The 20,825-nt window shown below is 29.4% G+C and overlaps 1 protein-coding gene across 2 annotated transcripts in view; it reads right to left on the reverse strand.

Annotated features, from left to right (window-relative positions):
• LOC126856369 (sodium-coupled monocarboxylate transporter 1) overlaps positions 1–19,512 on the reverse strand; it is a 216,006-nt gene extending 196,494 nt beyond the window's left edge. Inside the window, exon 1 of one of the 2 annotated variants that reach the window (XM_050604819.1) lies at positions 19,368–19,512. The gene's annotated coding sequence lies outside the window, so the exon portion shown is untranslated. Of the gene's footprint in view, positions 1–12,510; positions 12,992–19,367 lie in introns of those variants that run through there. The other variant, XM_050604818.1, reaches the window with a different exon arrangement.
• Between the last annotated feature and the right edge of the window lie 1,313 nt (positions 19,513–20,825).

Here is a 20,825-nt window from a genome sequence, read left to right on the forward strand (position 1 = left end):
ACCGTCTTCGGAAGCGTCATTCAACGATATCTAATTTGTAAACAAGCAGAAAGTGTTTAAACCTCTAAAATCTCTTTCGTATGCTTTTACTTTTTCTGTGTGTCACGCAATAATTTTATAACTTAATTTATATTTTATGAAAGAAGAATATTAATTTATCGTATAATTAAAGAATTTAATGCACACGCACAAACACACGCGCACATATATACACAAAATTATGTCAATTCGCAATTCTTTCTTTTAAGAAAAATATCTTAACTTTATTAAATTATAATTAAAGACATAATTTATTTTTTTTAAATTTTTTTAAAATTAAAAAAAATTTTTTTAAATTTATTTTCTCGCAAATTATATAAAATATATATTTCACACGCGTTTGACTAAAAGACTTTGACTGAAAGACTATAAATTACCGTTAAATCTTAGATCCTGTTTAAAGTTCAACGATAGTCACTGGAATGTACGTCATATCCTGCTCATTCTCATCGTTCAATCTTGACTGCAAACATCGAAGACTTTATCGCGTATAGTGTACGATTTGCGAAGGTCGACAAGGCGTCGTAATAATTAGCAAAATGACGTAATAACTTCGCGTATTCGGTGCATTGCACTTCACCGAGAACATTTGCGGCTTTCTCGTTCGCGGATTACACAACGTAATGCCGGAAGGCTGGCTACTCTGGTCGTGGTTGCGACTTGATTTTGCGATTCCCTCGTGCGTATCATATCGCGTTTGGATTGCACATAATGATTACTTGTCGCCTCAAGGTAACACGAGAGAGAATGTCTGTATATTAATATCTCGTTAATCGTAACTATCATAGCATTAATCTTTGTGAGTCGGATCAGTGTTAAATTCCGCTCTTGAATATCCAATATAGCTTTCAACATGTTACATTTTATGAGTTGCTACATATGTATATAAATTGGCATGATTTAATAGCGTATTTTTTGCTGCGATGTTTTTAATTGAAATCTCTGTGAGAAGTATGACAAGTGTATGTATATGTCCAATAAAGAATTTTATCATAATTTGCAATATTGTTGTATGTTTCCGTTTGATATAATTTTCTTAAAATTTTCTTATCAATATTATGCTTTAAAATATATATAATTTTTAATAAATAAAATTTAAATTAATAAAAAATAATTGATATAAAAGCTCTTCACTAATGAAACGAAAAATAATATGAAAAACAAAGGTAAAGAGTCATAATAATATTATAATACACATAGTATAATACATAATAATATCATAATATACACATTATATGTATCTGTAATAATGCATATTTATAAATATTAATTCTTGATATTTTTTTTAGATCAAAGTGCATTTTTATTTCTCTTTTTCTGAGAAAAACGCATTGCTAATTTATTGACGTTCTATCGACGTCATCTCTTTGTTATATCTCATTGTTAATTTAAAATACTTTATTAATTTAAAATAGTATGAAAAAGACTGAAAGCAAACTGCGAATGTATGTGTCTATATTTATCTTGCGAATAGTACAAATCTCAAAACTTTTTAAAATAAAAAAATAATAAACAAATTTAAGAGTTCTTGAAATTTCTCTTCAAGGAACAAAATGTATATATTTATCTTGTGAATAGAGTTTTTGAATTTCAAGAACTCTCAAATTTGTTTATTATTTTTTATTTTAAGTTTTAAGAAGTTTCGAGATTTGTATTATTTACAAGATAAATATAGGCATTTACATTCGCAGTTTGCTTTCAAGTCTTTTTGTCCTATTTTAAATTAATACGGTATTTTAAACTAAAATTTAAGATGAAGAAAATGACAGAATGTCCATAAGTAAGCAATGCGTTTTTCTCAGAAAGAGAGAAATAAAAATTTCATCTAAAAAACTGTAATCAAGAATTAATATTTATAATATATAGATATAATATGTATATTATAATATATTATTATGTGTTATTATAATATTGTGTGATATTATAATATGCGCGTGTGTGCTTATACGTTATTATATAATAATATATTCATGATGATTTGATTTGCTTAGTAGACATATGAAGCTTTATTTTTTAATTTCTTTATTGTCTTCTACTGAAAATGTAAATAGAAATGAAGAAAATTTCTGCTTTCTTAAGAAATCTCTTCTACATTCTAACATGATGCATATATTTGGTGGATTGCATCGGATAACAATTAAGAATGTTTGACTAATTTATAATTAGATAACACGTTGGATAACGACAATGTCTGCCAACAAATAATACCTGTTGATACTGATAATATTTGAATCAATAAATTGATATATGTTTGTGATGAGTAAATAAGGAAATGCTATCAAGAAAATGCAAGATGATAAATAAAATTAATAGTAGTACAATATTTATATCAACGAATAATGTCGCATGAAACATTTATATATATATATATATATATATATATATATATATATATATAAACAAAATTTGTGTCGTATACATACAAAAATTTTTAAAAATAAACAAAAAAAGGTTAAATTTTAATTTTAACATTTACGTTACGAGCTATAACAAAATATGTTAATATATGAAGAATATTAATAATCAATTTATTTTATTTATTACAATATTGTTAAATATATATATATACATATATATATTTAACAATATTGTAATAAAATAAAAATAAATTGATTATTAATATTCTTCATATATTAAAATATTTTGTTATAGCTCGTAACGTAAATATATTGTATATATATATATATATATATATATATATATATATATACAAATCACATACTTTTATCGATAATAATCGATGTTCATTGTTAATTGGAATATTTGACTACTTACACAGATATTAGTTTAATTACGGCTCTCCTAAAATTATCGAATGAATGGGATTGGTGGACTGTGCTGATGTTCCAGCAGCGAGTTTGCACAGTTGGTGAAGTAAATTTAGCATTAGTAACCGGTTCGCAAAGCAAGTTTCTCCGCACTTCATCGAATATAAACTCAACTTGACTAGAGTTGACTAGATTAGACCCTTACCGCTAAACTTAGTAATCCACGATCGAATCACCGGTTCGATGTAGATATCGATGTTAAACCGAGGATTGTAACAATCCGGCCTGAGATCTCGCCTTGAATTTGGAGAAAATCTTGACACGATTTAAAAAAAAAAAAAAAAAGAAAAAAAATAAGATAAAATAAAGAAGCGAAGAGAGAACGATCGTTCTCAGCCTCGTTGCAGCCTCGGTATGGCCCGCCTTGTTGGAATTGTTGAAAAATTTCGCTCCGGGCATTTTTCCACATTATAGTTCTTTCAGTGGTAAATCGCCTGGATTGATAAAAATGGAGCGTATGTAATGGTCGCTCTTTCTCGTGCAGCACTAGCTGCGAATGTAAAAGGGAATATACAGCCTACATATATACATATGAGAAAGTAGAACGAAATTGCGAATGTGATATGCTTCTACCACTAACAATGATTACGTCGATACGTGAGGACGTATGAGATACCGCGGTGCAATGTGTCATTTTGCTCTTTTGCGATGCTCGTATCGGGATTTCAACGGCCTAGCAAGTCGCAATGTAATCATGATATAGATCGTTCCACTCTCATATACCACTTTTCTTAAATTGAGCTAATTTACCTTCTCTAATAGTACAGGAGACACGTTATGAAACCTAACTATATCGAATAGCCGACCATTTGACCTTTCACTCGCGATCCGAGATTATTCAAAATCCGCACGGGTCGTCCTTCAAGTTTTATTCTTTCGATTAGTATGTTAATTTGATCCCCGTTAAGTTATTTAAGTGTTTCAAGAAGCGTCTCTAAGAAGATAGATATGAACTGTTTTGATTTCTAAGATGGAAAATTTTGCAAACTGTGTGTAAACTTATTTTATATATATATATATATATGTCTAGGTAATAAATCTTTCAGTTTAATGAGATGCTCCGTCCTTGCGATGATCACGTATTCTGTACTTTACATCGTAATTTTTCAGCTGTTATTTTTTACCATAAATTTTATCAGTATTTGTAATACGCGAACAATGCGATGTGTCAAATAAATTGCTGCCGATGTAGTGCCTTTAATGTTCTCAGTTGTAGTGCTCATTTTGTTCAATGACAGAAACGTATTTATTTATGCAAATTTATATAATTTAATGCGAATTTGCATATATAAATAAATCCTTTTGAGATCGAGATTTTAATGCTACAGTGGAGACTATAAATCTTATATCGTAATTTTGATTTACTTTCTTTTCCTCTTTTCCTATTAATAAATTTAAATAGCCTAAGATTGTCACGACGACTACATAAATATGATTGCGTGTTTCTGTGTAATACATTATTCATTTTTTTAAAAATGATATTAGCGATGGCGTCCTTGAATTTCTCGAACGTCTTTAATCTCAAAGCATGTCTAACAAAGATTTTCTACTTTTTAAAAATATGATATTTTTATTTTAATGATTACTATGCTTCTTTTTTTTCTATGCTTCTATTTTTTTTAAATAATTGTTTTTTTAATGTTTTAATCCTTTTAAGGGCTTTATTGAATCAAAGCTCATATTTTTTGCAAAATCATACTTTTGTATAATTAAAAAATGTAATAGTTTTTATTCACAAAAAAAATATATGTAAACTTAACTAAAATAGATTAGAAGCTGAAGTTTTATTGTGTGTTTAATATTGTACCTTTATGTACATGTACCTCTAGCATCGTAATTGTTTCGAAAGTTTATAGCGAGTAGCTTTAAACGTGCGTCTCTTACGCACGTTTAGAGCTGACCCTGTAACGTAAATTGACAACTTTATGGCGGAATAAATAAGTGCTCTTAACATAATCTTCAAAACGTCAACCTATTTTAATTTGCATTTGGACACAGTAAAAGATTATCGACTGTTGTCACATTTTCAGTCAGATTTTATGCATTAAGATATAAATTATATAAATATTTTAAACATTAATTTTATAAATATATAATTTACGATATTAAATATAAATATATATTTTTTATGTGAGAATTAAGAAAAGATGAGTAAATGACAAATTAAACGTAATATTAACTACCAATTAATATAATTATAATGATAAAAAATGAGTAATATATATTTTCAGATAATTATGGTTATTAAAAATTTTATTATAATTGTAATAACAATTTAATTAAATTACTTGGAAGATATCGTAGTTTCTATATATTATCTACTTTAATATTATGATATATTAGATATATGTATAAAATGAATAAAATCTAAATATATATATATATATATATATATATATATATATATATATATATATAAGTTTAATTATAATAGTATACCTGCAACATAATGTTAATTTGATACATGAGTTTACATAACCATTATTATTTCAAATTATACGTAATATAAAGTTAAGCTGACGTAAGAAATCTTTGAAACATTATTAGCAAGATAAGTTAGTTCTTTATTACAAACATCATAATTAATTAAAATAAAAACCGGATGTTTTTATCGCAATTTACATGTACACATTTCCGCGAAGGATCTATGCTGGTTTTTCCAAATTATGTTTTTGCAAAAAGATCGTTTGCAGAAAGATGAAAGATAAAAGGATAAATTGTCGCAAATTATTTATAGCCTGAGTTACATAAATTTTTTCTCGTTCTTGGTCGTCGATAATATATGCCTGCTTATTAATTAGCGTGACCGACATTGCGGTTTTCTCGGAAAAGTATACAATTAAGTACGACAACTACAATTTTCCGCTGATTTTTTATTGCAGCGATCTCGCGCGAGTTTCCGCGCCGCGATGTTACATGAGTCACACACCATTGATTGACGTGTTCATGAAAGTCAATCGGTCGGATATAGTATTCACACAGCTATGGCAAACACATTGTATATCGCTGAATAGCGGAACACGGAGAGAAGTATTGTGCTAAACTTTCAACCGACACGAAGAGTGTTCTCTGCTCGACGGGACAATCTGACGATTTACATTTCGTTCTGAGAATCGATTGCCATTTTTGGTACGCTGACGTGCACGCTCCATCGGTCCACATAGTAGATTGATTTCGTGATAAAAAAAAAAAAAAAATACTGACAGTTAGAGAATGTTGAAATTGTTGATGGATTTTACGTGTGATCGTGCCCCTTGAAATATCTCATACACTCGCGTGACTTTTCCTATAGATACTGAAAATATTACGCGCAATCTATATTAGAATAAAAACATTTATATACATAACACAGCATGTCCTTCGTAGCAACACGATAATTGTTATCTCCATTTCAAGTTCTCGTAGGATTTTATATTGTTATTCTTTGAGATAAATTTAGATTCAAGAATCGTAGAAAAATTTTACATTTAATGCTGAAAGATAATTTTGTTAATGAAAATATTTTAAATCTGAAAAAAAATAAAAATTAAATTTTTATTTATATATAATATAAATGAAATATAATTGAATATAATTAAATATAAATAAAATATAATTAAATTATAAATATAAATAAAATATAATTAAAAATATAATTAAACATAATATAAATAAAGTATAATTAAATTATAATTAAAAATATAATTAAAATATAATCAAAAAATATAATTAAATATAATATAAATAAAAATTTTATTAAATTTTATTTAATTTTTAATTTATTAAAATTTTAATGGCTTATATTCGATATATAAAATATCCACTATGATGCATAAAATAATTTTTACTTTTTATTATCAAAATAAAATGAATGGGGATGAAACGAAATTCTACTGACGTTTGAAATATGACGTAGCGCGAAAGAATTTATGCATATATGCATGTGTGTCCGAAAATAGAGGAGACCTTTCTATTCACTGCGCAAATGAAGATCTATCTATTTGGTTTGACTTGCAACACTACTTGTCCCATCGTTAATTTTAGGCGGGCAGATGTTTTGCACACGACAGGTAGTTTGCAGCAAGTAATTTGTCCACTTGACTCGCCTCCGGGTTCGTGTTAACTGACCCATTACGGCAGTTCCAAATATACTCGACAGATATTTGTCAAGCCGATACAAATATCTCATTGTGTGTATACGTATGAGGGATATAGCATATATAAATAGATGTGATTTTATATACGTCGTGATATGCAGTAAGATTTGTCAAACAATTGCAATACATTTGAAATTGTCGAATAAAAATTGTAAATATTTGACGAATGAATAGGTTCTTTGCCACTATTTTCTGCATAATTTTATCTCTCTAATATTATATTTTGTCTAAATATATTATAATTTATTTCTACATACGCTTTGTGTTTTTGATTGTCAAATCATATCGACGAAGGATGTTCGACGCTGCGCTACATTTTCGCATATTTTTCACACTAATATTGCGCAAAGACAGTCTGTCAGCGGTTTAATTGTAAAGTTTTGAAATTAACAAAGTTTCTAACATCACATTTCGATCAATGAACTAACTTGGGGACTAACTTGCTGATACCTTCACTTTTTAGCTTATACAAAAAGCTTTAGTTTTTGTAATTTATGAAGGATAAAATGATGAGCATTAATAAAAAAGTGAATAAATTTAGACAGCTTTTTAATATCTTATGTTGGTCATCAGTTATCTCAATGTTATTTTATTTCATATTCATATTTGTTCTGAATTAGATCTGTTACTTTATAGATTTTCAGATACATTGAATAAAAAATATCATTAAGAAGAAAATTGCGGAAGATTGAGTAAACATAAACTTTCATCATTTATTAATGTATTTTTTTTTAAATTATACGATTCTATCAATATTGAAGTAATAAGAATAATTTTATATTTATACGATTTATACGTTTCATGAAAAGTCCATTTTATCGATATTTGCGCATAATTTAAATTGAATGCGTACAAATTATCTTTTGCACAAAGTATTGTAATTTTTATTATCGTATTATGGAGTTTTATCTTGACTAAACGTATTATAAGAAAAGTCACACGAGAGAGTGAGAGAGAAAGAGAATGATAAGAGCAAGACACACAACTAACAACAATTTTAATAATCCAAATTGCTGTGGGGAGCATAATAGTACAATTTATTGCTGCATGATACCAGGGATGCAATTCCACAATGCAAATGTAGTTGCGGTACTCCTTTCTGTACGTTCGACATAAATTACAATTTCCTTTAATTACCGATTTGCACAAATTAGTCATAAATATATGCGCGCATTCGTATATATTTGGCATATCGCATTGTGTCGCATTGTGCAATGTATGTTTCGTCAGGCATAAGATAATTGACCTAATCGCCCCGCTTCTTCCTGTCGTATATCCGTCACAAGTCCGTAAAAATTGGACGATTATGCAAAATAATTGGTAAAATATGTACCAAGAAGTTTATCATTGTGTGATAAAGTTTATCATTGTATTATACATATATTTTTTAGATTATGCCACATATTAGTCATCGCATATGTCATGCAATATATAATTAACGAATAATTGGTGAATACTTAATAGACGTTTCTACTAAACAAACTTCTATTCTAGAATAATAATTTTTATTTATTTTTATAATATTTATAATGCTATTATAAATTTAAAGTATTAAATTTAAAATTTAAAATATTAAATTTAAAATTTAAAATATTAAATTTAAAATTTAAAATATTAAATTTAAAATTTAAAATATTAAATTTATTTAATATTGTTTATGTATTTAATATTATTTATTTATTTAACTTATTATTGATAATATTATTAATATAATAAAAGCAATATTAATTTTATTATCTAAACTAACCATAGACGGTGATAAATAATGTTGTATGCAATGTATATGTACCAATTATTTTATCTAAATTAAAGAAAATTTTATAATAACTAAATCTTTTTGTAAAATTACATTAAATAAAAAATATTATGTAAGAAAATATATATATATATATATATATATATATATATATATATATGTGCACAAGAATTAGTTAGAATCATTTTTACTATCAAGTGCACAACAAAAATATAAACTTAAGTTAATTAGGTTTTAAAAAAGAGGTTTGCGTAAAGAAATTATATTAAATATATATTAATTACTTCATTATTTGATGGAATTCAAGAAAAATGGGAAAAGTTAATACATCCGTAATTGTTACAGTTATTTAATGTCTATGCGTTTTTGTACTTATATGACCTAAAGAAGCAAAAATCTTATAATCTTTGATAAAAAAATCTCTTGAACCATTTATCTTGTCTGTGATATTGAGGAATTTAACAATAATGGATAAAATAATGTATAAAAATCGCTTCTACTTGACATCGATTAGTGACTTAAATGGAAACATCTAATCTACATGGAAATTGCTTTTAACACGAGATTTTAATCTAGATTTATGTCATCGCTTTTTTTCTTAAAACTCGTCGCTTAAATTGAATTCGTTTGATGACATTCGCTCTAATACGAGATAAAATAAAAATGATCGTGACTGATCACAGCAACATATATTCCAAAATTGTTATCTTGATTCAACTATGGATTTTATTATTAATGTATTGTCAACTTTTTTACAAATATTCTTATTTCTTATTTAATTTTAAATTATATATCTCATTTTAAATATAATGTTAATTTCTAAAACTTGATACAAGAAATTGAGAGAATAATTAATATTAAAAATCAAGAAATCATGAGAAAGAATATCTCATGAAATTTTCGCCAATGAGAAATTAGGGAAGGCAAATTTACCGGAGAATTTATAGTGAAAATAAAGTGTCCGAAGTGTCTTTTCTGTAACTAAAGCCGACATTACGTTTCGCCGCTGTAACGCTACCGAAATTCCACTGAATCGGGGCAGGGGGTCCTCTGGGAGCGGAATGCATGGAACCTTTATCAGATCGCGGAAGACGATGGAAGAACGAGGGTGGGAAGAAGCAAAGGAGCTTTTGTAACTAGCTTTACCCGTTCCGAAGAGCTGGCAGCAGCGACGGCGCAATTGAGCGAAATTGCGCACGTAGGACGCGAGAGACGGGAAACTTTACAATGCAAATCCAGCTGCCACGACGACCTGGACTCTTCCCCGTGTCGCTCGTGGCGGTATAGTTGCTGATGACGGCGATGGAACCGTTGCTGTAGCAAAAAACCTGAGCGACACGGGGTCGCGTCTGTCATATTACAGGACCTCCCCCCCCTCCCTTCCTCCCTCACTCTCCCTGCCCGTCCAGATTCCTATTAAGGACTTTTTGACAGCGTCAGATGTTGCTTCGCTGCTGTTTTTTGTGCCGAATTATTGCGGAAAGTTTTGCGAAGAGACTCTACTTCTCTTCATCTCTTTTTCTCTTCGTCTTCTATCGCTTATCCTCGAGCCAAAGATGTGCAGTCGAGTTCGGAAAAAAAAAACTGGACAGACGCGGTTAGTAAAAGCTAGTTTGTTGTATGCGAGAACACACTTAAGTCTTTATTCGAATTTGGATCTCGTTTTGGCGGCTCCGGGAGACTATATTTATCATCTAGCGAATCAATCTCGCAGCGCAAAAACAAGTAACATATCTACCTTAAGTGACGTAAACCGCGACTGAATCACTGCTTGGAGGCGAGGTCGGCGCATTTATCGAAGTTTAACTTTATCTCGTGTTCGTTGCTTTTTAATGATCTTTGCGATTATTGTATCTATTTATCTCATCATTATAATACGTTTATATGTAAATTTACGTCAGCAAGAATAAATCATTCCGTCAACGAATAATCTTTAGTTAATACTTTTGTATTTGGTTGAGTTTATCAAGCTGCCGTATATATTATGATTGCACGATGTGTGTGGTATTTAAAGTAGGATGCCAAGCTACAGTGTAAATGCAATTCGAGAGATTTATGAAATTTTCATTCAATATTCTGATGATGTTTAGCGATTTATATCATTGAGAAAAAAAAGTTGTTAATTTGACTAAATGTCTTCAACTGATTATTATTTCTTTAATTAAAACATTTAACTATTTAAATTAAATATGACATATTAAATTTAACATGACGTATTTGATTTAAATACTTAAATATTTCAATTAAAAGAGTAATAATCAGTTGAGCACATTTAGTCAAATCAACAACTTTTTTTTTCTCAATATATATAATTCTTATTTGATTCTTATTTAATTCTCATATATTATCGAGTTAAATCAATGGACATATATATTGGACAGATTGCACGAAGTGTCTTGATACTAGTCGCGAATATCCCGGAGGAAAAAAGTGCAGGATCGTGATATGAATAATCACAGCGTCTTCAAATACAGCCGTAGTCCGATCGCGTTTCTGATGCTAATGGGTAATATCCGAGCGTTTCCTTGAATGAATTCATATCCAGCGATCGAAGGAATTTGCAATTATAATGAAACTCGTACATTTTGGCTCAGCCAGTGAAATTATAGCGTAAAAGATAATGCATTGATATAATAATCAGAATATACAATTACAATTCTAATGCAAATTTATCAGTGATGAAAAAATATAATAAAGATATATATAATTATCTTTAAATATATTTGGTATATAAAACACACACATCTTGATTAAATATCTTTTTATTATTCGCAAATTTTTGCGGATAATAATAGATAAGAAAATATTTTTTTGTCAATGAAATTATTTTTTATTTTCAAGGTTGAAATTATTAGATAAATGAAAATGTATGATGTCACCTTAATTAATGATAATTTTTTTTTTTTTAATAAGCTAACGGAACAGTTGCTCTTACATCTCGAGCAATACGATATCGAGTTTGCGTAAAAAGTTGTTGCAAAATAATTGCTGTACGTTACGTACTACTTATAGCAGTTGCATAAGGAACTGATCTGTTAATCTTACTAAGTAAGGATAAATAATATGTTCTAAAATAGAAACGCGCTATATTTTTCTCTACATAAATAATAATATAGAAATTAATTATTCGGGCGGGGGATTAAATTATCTTCAATATTTAAAATTTGCTAACAAAGAAGTTGATTTTCAACATTATTTAACATTTATTCATAAATCGAAAGGAGCAATGAATGAATATTCTTCCCGCTTATTTTATCATGAAAAGATGAAGGGTATTGTAAAGTCTAAATTCTATTATTAAAAATATTATATTGCTGAGTGGCACTCTATTGAAGCTTGTGCGACTTGTTCGATGAACCAATTGAAAAAGAATGACAGAGATAATTTAGAGAAGAAAGAAGTTCAATTTTTGTTATTATATATATATATAAAGAGATATAAAAGATTATATGTTCCCTGGCGCGAAATGCTCGCCTAATATTGTAATGAAATACTGAAACTTTTTCGCAAGTGTAAAATTACAAGTTTTATCTTCTGTGTTTTACGCGAAAACTTCTCGTCAAAAAGTTTCTAAATTCAGATGTTATTTCATAAGTTGTTACTCATTTGGATTAAATCATTAAATCCTCGCTTTAATACGCAAAAAATATTGAATCTCTTTGAAGTTTTTATAAAATGACTCTGGATATTATGAATTTCTTTTATCTATTATAAAAAATCCATTTTTTTATTGATCAAAATATTGCATCACCTGTAATGTGTCACATGTTCGAATGTAATATCGAACCGCGCATCCGCGTTATCCGCATTCTGAACGATGTATGCCAAGTTCGTCAAGGTCAGTACGCGCTCCTTTCGCGCTGATAATAATACTCCTATTACGTAAGCATTATTTCGCACGGCGTTTTATTATTTAGTCACGCCGTTGATAAATTTCGGGTGATTCGATAACACTAGATGCAAATGTCAGCTTCGCGATTGACTGTCTATCGATAAAATTACGAAGGATTTCCACGTTCCGAATAAGTGAATCCGATCAGTTTCCCGATCGAGATGGAGGATAAGATGTCGTGGAAAATCTATGATCGTCAGTCAATCACCATACGACGTTCACGATTTCATTCACAGCACTCGAGGAGACGCCATTCGTTCCGTTTCGCAGCACAGTAGAATCCGATTGCGAGTGAATTTACAGACCATGCGACGTGGTCAGCCGCCGACGTAATACTGGGAAGTCCACACACTACAGCTGCTATATTTAAAAAGTAACAGTAGCCTATGTAGTATCATGCTAGCGCGCGTCCGTCAGAGATGTCATTCGCGACGATGCAGGACAGCTGATTGACAGATTATCAATATTGCGTATTGGCGAATATATCTCTATAACAGATAACTTTCAAGAATTCTATTGCAATCATGGACACTTATCAGTCATGTGCTGTTATTTTTATAGACTACATGACTATAATGATTCATCTATAATGATTAATCTTAGAGAAGTTGATTTATTTTTATAAAAATACTATATTAATAGAGAGAATTTTTTATCTTTTTAATTTATAAAATTTATTCAATTTTTGACATATAAATTGATTAATAAAAGTAAAGTAATAGGCGCAAAGTAGACATGGTACATAATAAATTTGTATTTTGAAAGCGGATATATTTTTGCAGTTCATCGAATAGCGACAATCATACGGAAATTATTTGACAAACGGTTAAATTTTTTTCGGCAAATTATATCCATTTATACGGAAAGAGAATTAGAAATTATAAAAATATACCGTAGGATTAAAATGATTTTGCTTGTCAATAATGATTTCTCGCAATTACGTATAACTGCTTATCAATAGTTTTTTTTATTTTACTTGTTCATGAATTGAGTCACGGAACTTTATATTTTTGCGCTGCTAGAGCGACTAATGTATCTTTAGACAGACTGCACCGTCGTATATATTCTATCCAGGGCTGATTAAAAAAAATTGCGCCTTTAATCAATTTTATTTGATTGTTTCGATTTTAAAAATAAGATTTAACATTCTTATTCTGAACATAAAACTTAGTCAAAATTTTTGTGTGTATGCTCATTAAGAATTTTTTTAAATAATTTAAATATTTTTTTTTTATTATAATTACTATTCAAATTTAAAAACTCATAACTCATGCAAGTCCATGTCATTTCATTTGCTCTCAGCGCTTCTGGAGCCTGTAAGCGCCCCTGTCATAGTATCCAATTAACCATTCCCCTAAGAAAGGCTTAATTCTGTTTGAGGAAAATTATTGAGCAGGCCTGTGTTTGAAGAGATAAATCTCATAATTGATCGCGAATGGAATTTCACAAAAAAGAGAGTATTGTCACATATTGTCTTTATTTAATAATATTGACATAGTGACAGTGCATACATAAATGGCAAAGAACGCATTAATTTGCGATTAAGCAGTTCGCAATCACACACGTGACTTTAGATGATAATTCGTTATCAGTAGATTGCAAAAACATGGTAAATCAATAAAGATTGAAAGATTAAAAAGTACACAATTAATTAACTTTTGTACAAACACGAATAACACGAGTGTGTATCTATTTGTACTGATATGTATCAGACTTTATTTATTTCTTTAAACACGGTTGCTATATTATCTTGAGTCTGCTTGTACCATTCGTATATATATGCACAAGATAATTAATTACATAATTCTTATTTGTTCAATCTTCATCGATACATTATCATGCAGTCTGTTGCTAATCAGAAATTCGTGCCTCGAGTCACGTGCTAGAAAATAATTCCGATTATTAAGCTCTGTAATTAATATTGTCATTAACGTCATTCTTTGTCTATTTTCCTATATTTTTTAAACTTTATATACGCACTTGTCTTAAATGCAAAAAGTATGAGTGGCATTTAAAGAAGTAGAGAAAATGGAGACCGAATTATTAATGTCTAATTTAATGAGCCAATTAATATTAACATTATATTATTATATTTTTTTATATTATGCATATTTTTAGAAAAAAAAGTTATATGAAATTATTTAATTCGATTTATGTTTTGTTCGAAAATTTCTGGGATACAGCTAATGCTTAAAAATGCAGAATTGTGGTATTTGGAAGCTAGAGAAAGGTATTCGAAAAATTCAGAACAGCTGTATCACAAGTAATGCGCAAATGCGCCTCGAGCAGGATGGCTGCATTGTTCGCGAAACCTAAAACGCGAACTCTCATACCTGAAGTGGAAAGTAACTCGCGTCTCGGCATCTCGCAACTGTATTCCATAATGATAGAGATTGACACGAATCAGGAAGCGCTCGCCGTGCGAAATGGAGCGTGCCTACGAATTCATCTATTGTAATTTCGTTGTATCTCATCTTATTCCCTCCTTTTCCACATTGCATTTTCGAGAATTTGCGATTGACATGTTTCTGCAATTTTGTGACACGTCACCCCGACGTTGCCGACGCCGAGTTTTATGAGATTCATTCAACGCAGAAAATCTGTTGTTGCAAATAATGTTCGCAAAATGCTCGCTACGGATAACCGGATTATTTAATTAACGGGCGCATTTAGCTGCGCGCGAAATTTCGCGAGCGGAGGAGCGGATGCGGACAGACTCTCAATCGTGTAATCCACTTTCGGCGAGAGTTATATTTCCATAATGTAATTGTAGAATTATGGAGATTGGATTTGGCAAGTTACGAATCACCCTTGCGTAACGAATATTAGCTCTGCGATAAAGTTTACATACTATTCGTTGCAATATTAACGAAACATTTAGATAAAGATAGATATTCGTTGATATAGAGAACACCGACAGAAAGCAATAACCAATTTATCAGTACATTTGGAAACACTCTCTTAATACGACTTTCTTATATATTTATTATATATATATATTGTATTATATAAATAAATATAAAATATGATATATAAATTTTATGTTCAAGATATATAATTTATATTTATATTATATTTATGTAACAAAATGATTAATGGATAATATAAATTTATATGTTATTGGCTGCATATATCTTTAATATGCCTATTCGTTTCTTGTCAATGTAAAGGATAGAACATTTTTCCAGTAAATTTGGAAACATTCTTTTAATGCGACGTTATATATTCGTTACATTATATATATTCTATTATATAAATAAATATAAGATATAATATATATATATATATATATATATATATATATATATATATAATTTATATTTACATTATATTTGTGTAACAAAATGATTAATGAATAATTTACATGTTACCAGTTTCATATATCTTTAATACGCCTATTTATTTCTTGTCAATGTAAAAAAGGAGCAGAAAATTTTTCTCGCAGCGCGAGGAAAAATTTTCTGCGAAACAATATCCGCGAGAACGCACGCGCGCCAAAATAACAGTTCACAGTTATGCAAGCGACATTGAGTTTGTATTTTACCCGTCGTTACATCCTATGATTGCACCAATACGAGTTTTGCGCTATGCGATGCTCGTCACTTTCCACCTTGTGACTCTGTTTTTCCTGCCTTCGTTTGCGTAATATAGGCACCGATATCTTTGCGCACTTTGCGATTTTGTGAACTCGAAAATTCAGATTTTTTTATATCGATACCGCCGCGGTAGATATAATAGATTCTTTATATGCGCGCTCAACAATTGCCGCACCGCAACCGAGAACGATTTAAATACGCGCTTTATAAATGCAGGCGCTTGTGAAAATAAACTATTGCGCAGAAAATGGCGATGGTAATGGTAGTGGTAGTAATGACAGTAATGGTTGTGATAGTAGTAGTAATGAGAAATGTCTTTTCTCTCGAGCATGCCTCGAGAGAACTCCTGCCAAAATGCTAACAGAAGATTGCAAATCAGCGCTAAGAGATTCCCATGACGTCAATTTGTCACGTGCTTTATATTCGAGACGCTCGTGATTAATTATATTCATAGATAGACGAAATTTGCAGATTAGATAATCGAATGCTGCCTGCAGCAGCAGGTATCATTATGTACAAGTGGTTAAATCCGATAAGGTTGAGTTACACATATGCGCCGGCTGTACATATTGCGCCGTTTCGCAATGATAACGGAGATGAAAGACTTTTACCTCGCCGTGATTATTTTCGCTATCGATTTGCACGCTTATTTTAATATTTTAAAATTTTACAGCAATAAATACATTTTTGTATTTTGTATTTTTTTTTACTCAACGGACGATGATGGATGAATTATTAAATTTTCCGATATATTATAAATAAATCGCAGTGCAGTGAGAATTTGAATTAATATTACATAGTGCTTATCGTGCTTATTATATAATGTTTATCATAGTACAAAATATTTTGCAATATTCTGAAAATGCAAATATTTATATGAGTGCATATACATATTTGTTCATTTATTTGTTTCATTTTGTTGTGAGCGAGTGTGCGTTCTTATGTACATATATATGTATAGTGCAGCTATGACGTCAGCAATCGACCACGCGAAATAGGTCTCGGCTCTCACCGAGACACAAATTCACGGATTGTGTTCCAAAGTATACATTTTCTATCGTACTTAATGTAGGTACATGCTATAAATAGAAATTAAATTATTTGCAGAATTCTATGGCACAAGGAGATTGCGATTATATGATGAACATTGATAACAGATAACGTATATACATATTTATTGTGATTGTAAATGCGATTCATATATTATGGACTGCTATTAGTACTGTACTATAGTACCTGAAAGAAATTGATTATTTATAACAGAATGTATGTTGCCAAATTATTTGCCGAATTAATGTAGACGTAAATTATTTTATTATTATTGTACAGTCATATTATTAAGATAAATTACTCTTCCGCAATCGAAGTCGAGAATAATGTAAACATGAATTATGATATCTTTCTTGTATAATGTATTACTTTTTATTTCAAATACACACACTTTAGTTTAAAAAATTTAAATACATGTGCCATAGAATTTCTGGACAAACGCATAGTGTGCAACAGCTGCATGACCAGAAAATAGGAATATGATACAAAGCCGATATATACCGCTACAATACAGCCACAAACTATCGAAAATCAAGTACACACAGTATTGGCACAAATCATTGCCAAAACTTCATTGCATGAAGTATCAATATCATTTACAAAAAAAAAAAAAAAAAAACAGTTTGTTAAAATATTAAAAAGCGAAAGTATAAATACTTTCTGCTAGATTTCTGGTAAAAATATCAGCTGCTAGATACAAAGTTTCGGTTTATTAAAATAATAAATCTTATTACGGAAATCCCGTGCATTAGAGTGATATAATCATTATATGATTATATCACACACATATTATTTTTTTCGTAACTATTATCGTAATTATTAACGAAGTGTATCATATCACAAAAAATAAAAGAACATCTAAAAAAAAAAATTATTTCCGGATGATAAAGACGTCAACACGCCGTAATATCGTATCGTTTTGAAGTTGAAGTATACTGTGACGCAAAAGGATATGAGAGATATATTACATAGCAATTTAATATTGTTTTGTGTGTGTGTTTACACGCATACACACGCACACATACACATACATACACACACACACATTAAATTATTATATATATATATATATATATATTTTAACAAAAATCTAGAATTGTTCAAAATATATATAGAATTATCTCTTCCCTTTTTTTAAATATAGGTACGCTATAAGTAATATTGATACTGGTATTTGTTGTTTAATAACATTTTTTTTGCTTCTTCATAGAAGAAGCTTTGTTTTCATATTTTTTTTTTAATTTCGATGCCAATGTATTTAGAATGTTCTAAAATATCAAAAAGTCACATTTTTACAAAATATTCGTATGTGTGTATGTATGTGTACAAAAAGGACGTGGTTGCTCTAATTTGCAGAAATTTTGAGATATCGGGCAAATTTTTTTATATGAATAGAGTATCATTAAAAATTGATTGGTATTGTACTTGGCTAGGATCGGTGAAGAGGTTTATTTTTTATAAAATTTTGAATTTTTCAAAAAAAAAAGATGTTGCTCTAACTTCTAAGTTTTGAGCTATGGGGCTAAATTTTACATGAGTATTTTTACATGAGTAGAATATCATTAAAGGATGGTTGATATTGAATTTGATGAAAATTGATGAAAGGGTTAATTTTTTATAAAATTTTTGAATTTTTCTAAAAAGAAATGTAGTTGCTCTAACTTCCTCAAATTTTTAGATATCGGCTTAAATATTTTTACATGAGACATTTTTATTGCGACATTTTTACTATTATAAAGGAAAGGAAATTATTGCATAATTTTTTATTAATTCTTTAACTTGTTTATTAATTCATCGAAAATTCATATTTATTTTATGATTATTATTAAACTGTTCACATCACTTAAATTGTTTGTATTAATTCTTTTTGTTTCACTAAATTAAAAAAAAATTTAATTTATCTTATATATGCATATATTCGATTTTATTATGTAAAATTTATTATAACGCAACTTTATATTTGAATTTGTGTCAAATAAGTTTTTAACGTACGTATATAACATTATTTTACATTACATAATCCAAAAAATAATCTAGAATTTTCGACCATTTATAGCGTTGGTTACTTACAAATTAAATTCGTTGGTTCCGCGAGTATCGCCTGTAATTGTCATTTGCGATTCCCCGCATGCTCCGAATAGGGAGTGAAGATGACTTCCTGAGGTGTATTTCGTGCTTATGTTCCGAAGCGGTTTACGATCGGCAGAGCGTATCCATGAGCATTCGTGCCTGATGTTGTGACGCGTTGCGCTGGTGGCAATGACAGCTCTCTGTTGACAACAAGCGCTATTACATATATAAAGCTAAACGGAGACTATGAAGAATAAATTCCAAATCACAATTCATTCCTGTCATCTGGCGTTAGCAAAAGCTTTCTGTAACAATAAACAAAAATTCAATTAGCTACTCACCACTTTCTCATTTTCGAAGTAATAATTTAATAATTTTTTTTTAGATAAGTTTTTAATTAAAAATTTGACAAATGTAAAACATCGCGTATTCGAGATTAAATTTTAAATAAAGTATTGTGTATACATTTAATGACTTAAAATCATAAAGATACATTTAAAATGAATTTTTTGAAATGACTTTCTTTGAAATAAAAATGAAAATTTTAATTTTAATTATACAAAGATCTAATTATATGAAACTAGATTTATATATTATTATTGTTTCCAATTGTATTAATAATTCGCATTATATTCGTGGAGCAACTCGTGTCAGAATCCGGTCGTGCATGTTACCAAGTATATCGACTATGTTCTGTTACAGACATAATTTACAACCTTATAAATCCCATCTAGTCACGTGTTGCGGAGGGTCGATGAGCCATTGTCCTTCCTGTCGTGCACTGCTGTATTCCTTGCTTGAATATTACTACCAATTTATTGTTTCTTTACTTAAAACGCAATTAAAAATGTTTATTTATAACATTACTTGCATCTGTCGCAAATCGCATGAAAATTATTCTGTATTTATGTTTAAAGAATCTGGACATATTATGTGTCATAAAACAAAAGTTTTCTTAAATTAACAAAAATAATAAATGTAAAACTCTTTCTCTTTAATTTGTAAAGAAGAAACATTTTGGAAACATTGAAAAAAAAAAACATTCAAAGAGATAATTAATTTTATCTATAAGCAATGTGTACATAAATGATAAGCAACAAGTGTATATATAATATTTTAAATCCCATGCGGTTAAAAGATTAATTAAAGTAATATTATAGATGTATCGTAAAATGCCAATTCTGGGCTATTAATGATCGAATATGCCATTATTAGATTTGATAATAATTCGTTTAAACAATGCAATTTAGCGGTGACGCAAATTACTATTAAATCGATGAGTATCAAATTATTTCGATCACGGTTATTTCCCCATGAGAATAGTCATTTGGGGGCTTGCGCTTGACCGCGCAGGCACAGTATATCGTTCTACGCGATGTATCACGATTTATGATGCCTACAGGAACAAAGCTATGCAGGTATCGCATGGTATTCATCATTAGGATTGTTCAGTGAAAG

Source organism: Cataglyphis hispanica, chromosome 18, assembly GCF_021464435.1.
Source record: "Cataglyphis hispanica isolate Lineage 1 chromosome 18, ULB_Chis1_1.0, whole genome shotgun sequence".
Taxonomy (NCBI): domain Eukaryota; kingdom Metazoa; phylum Arthropoda; class Insecta; order Hymenoptera; family Formicidae; genus Cataglyphis; species Cataglyphis hispanica.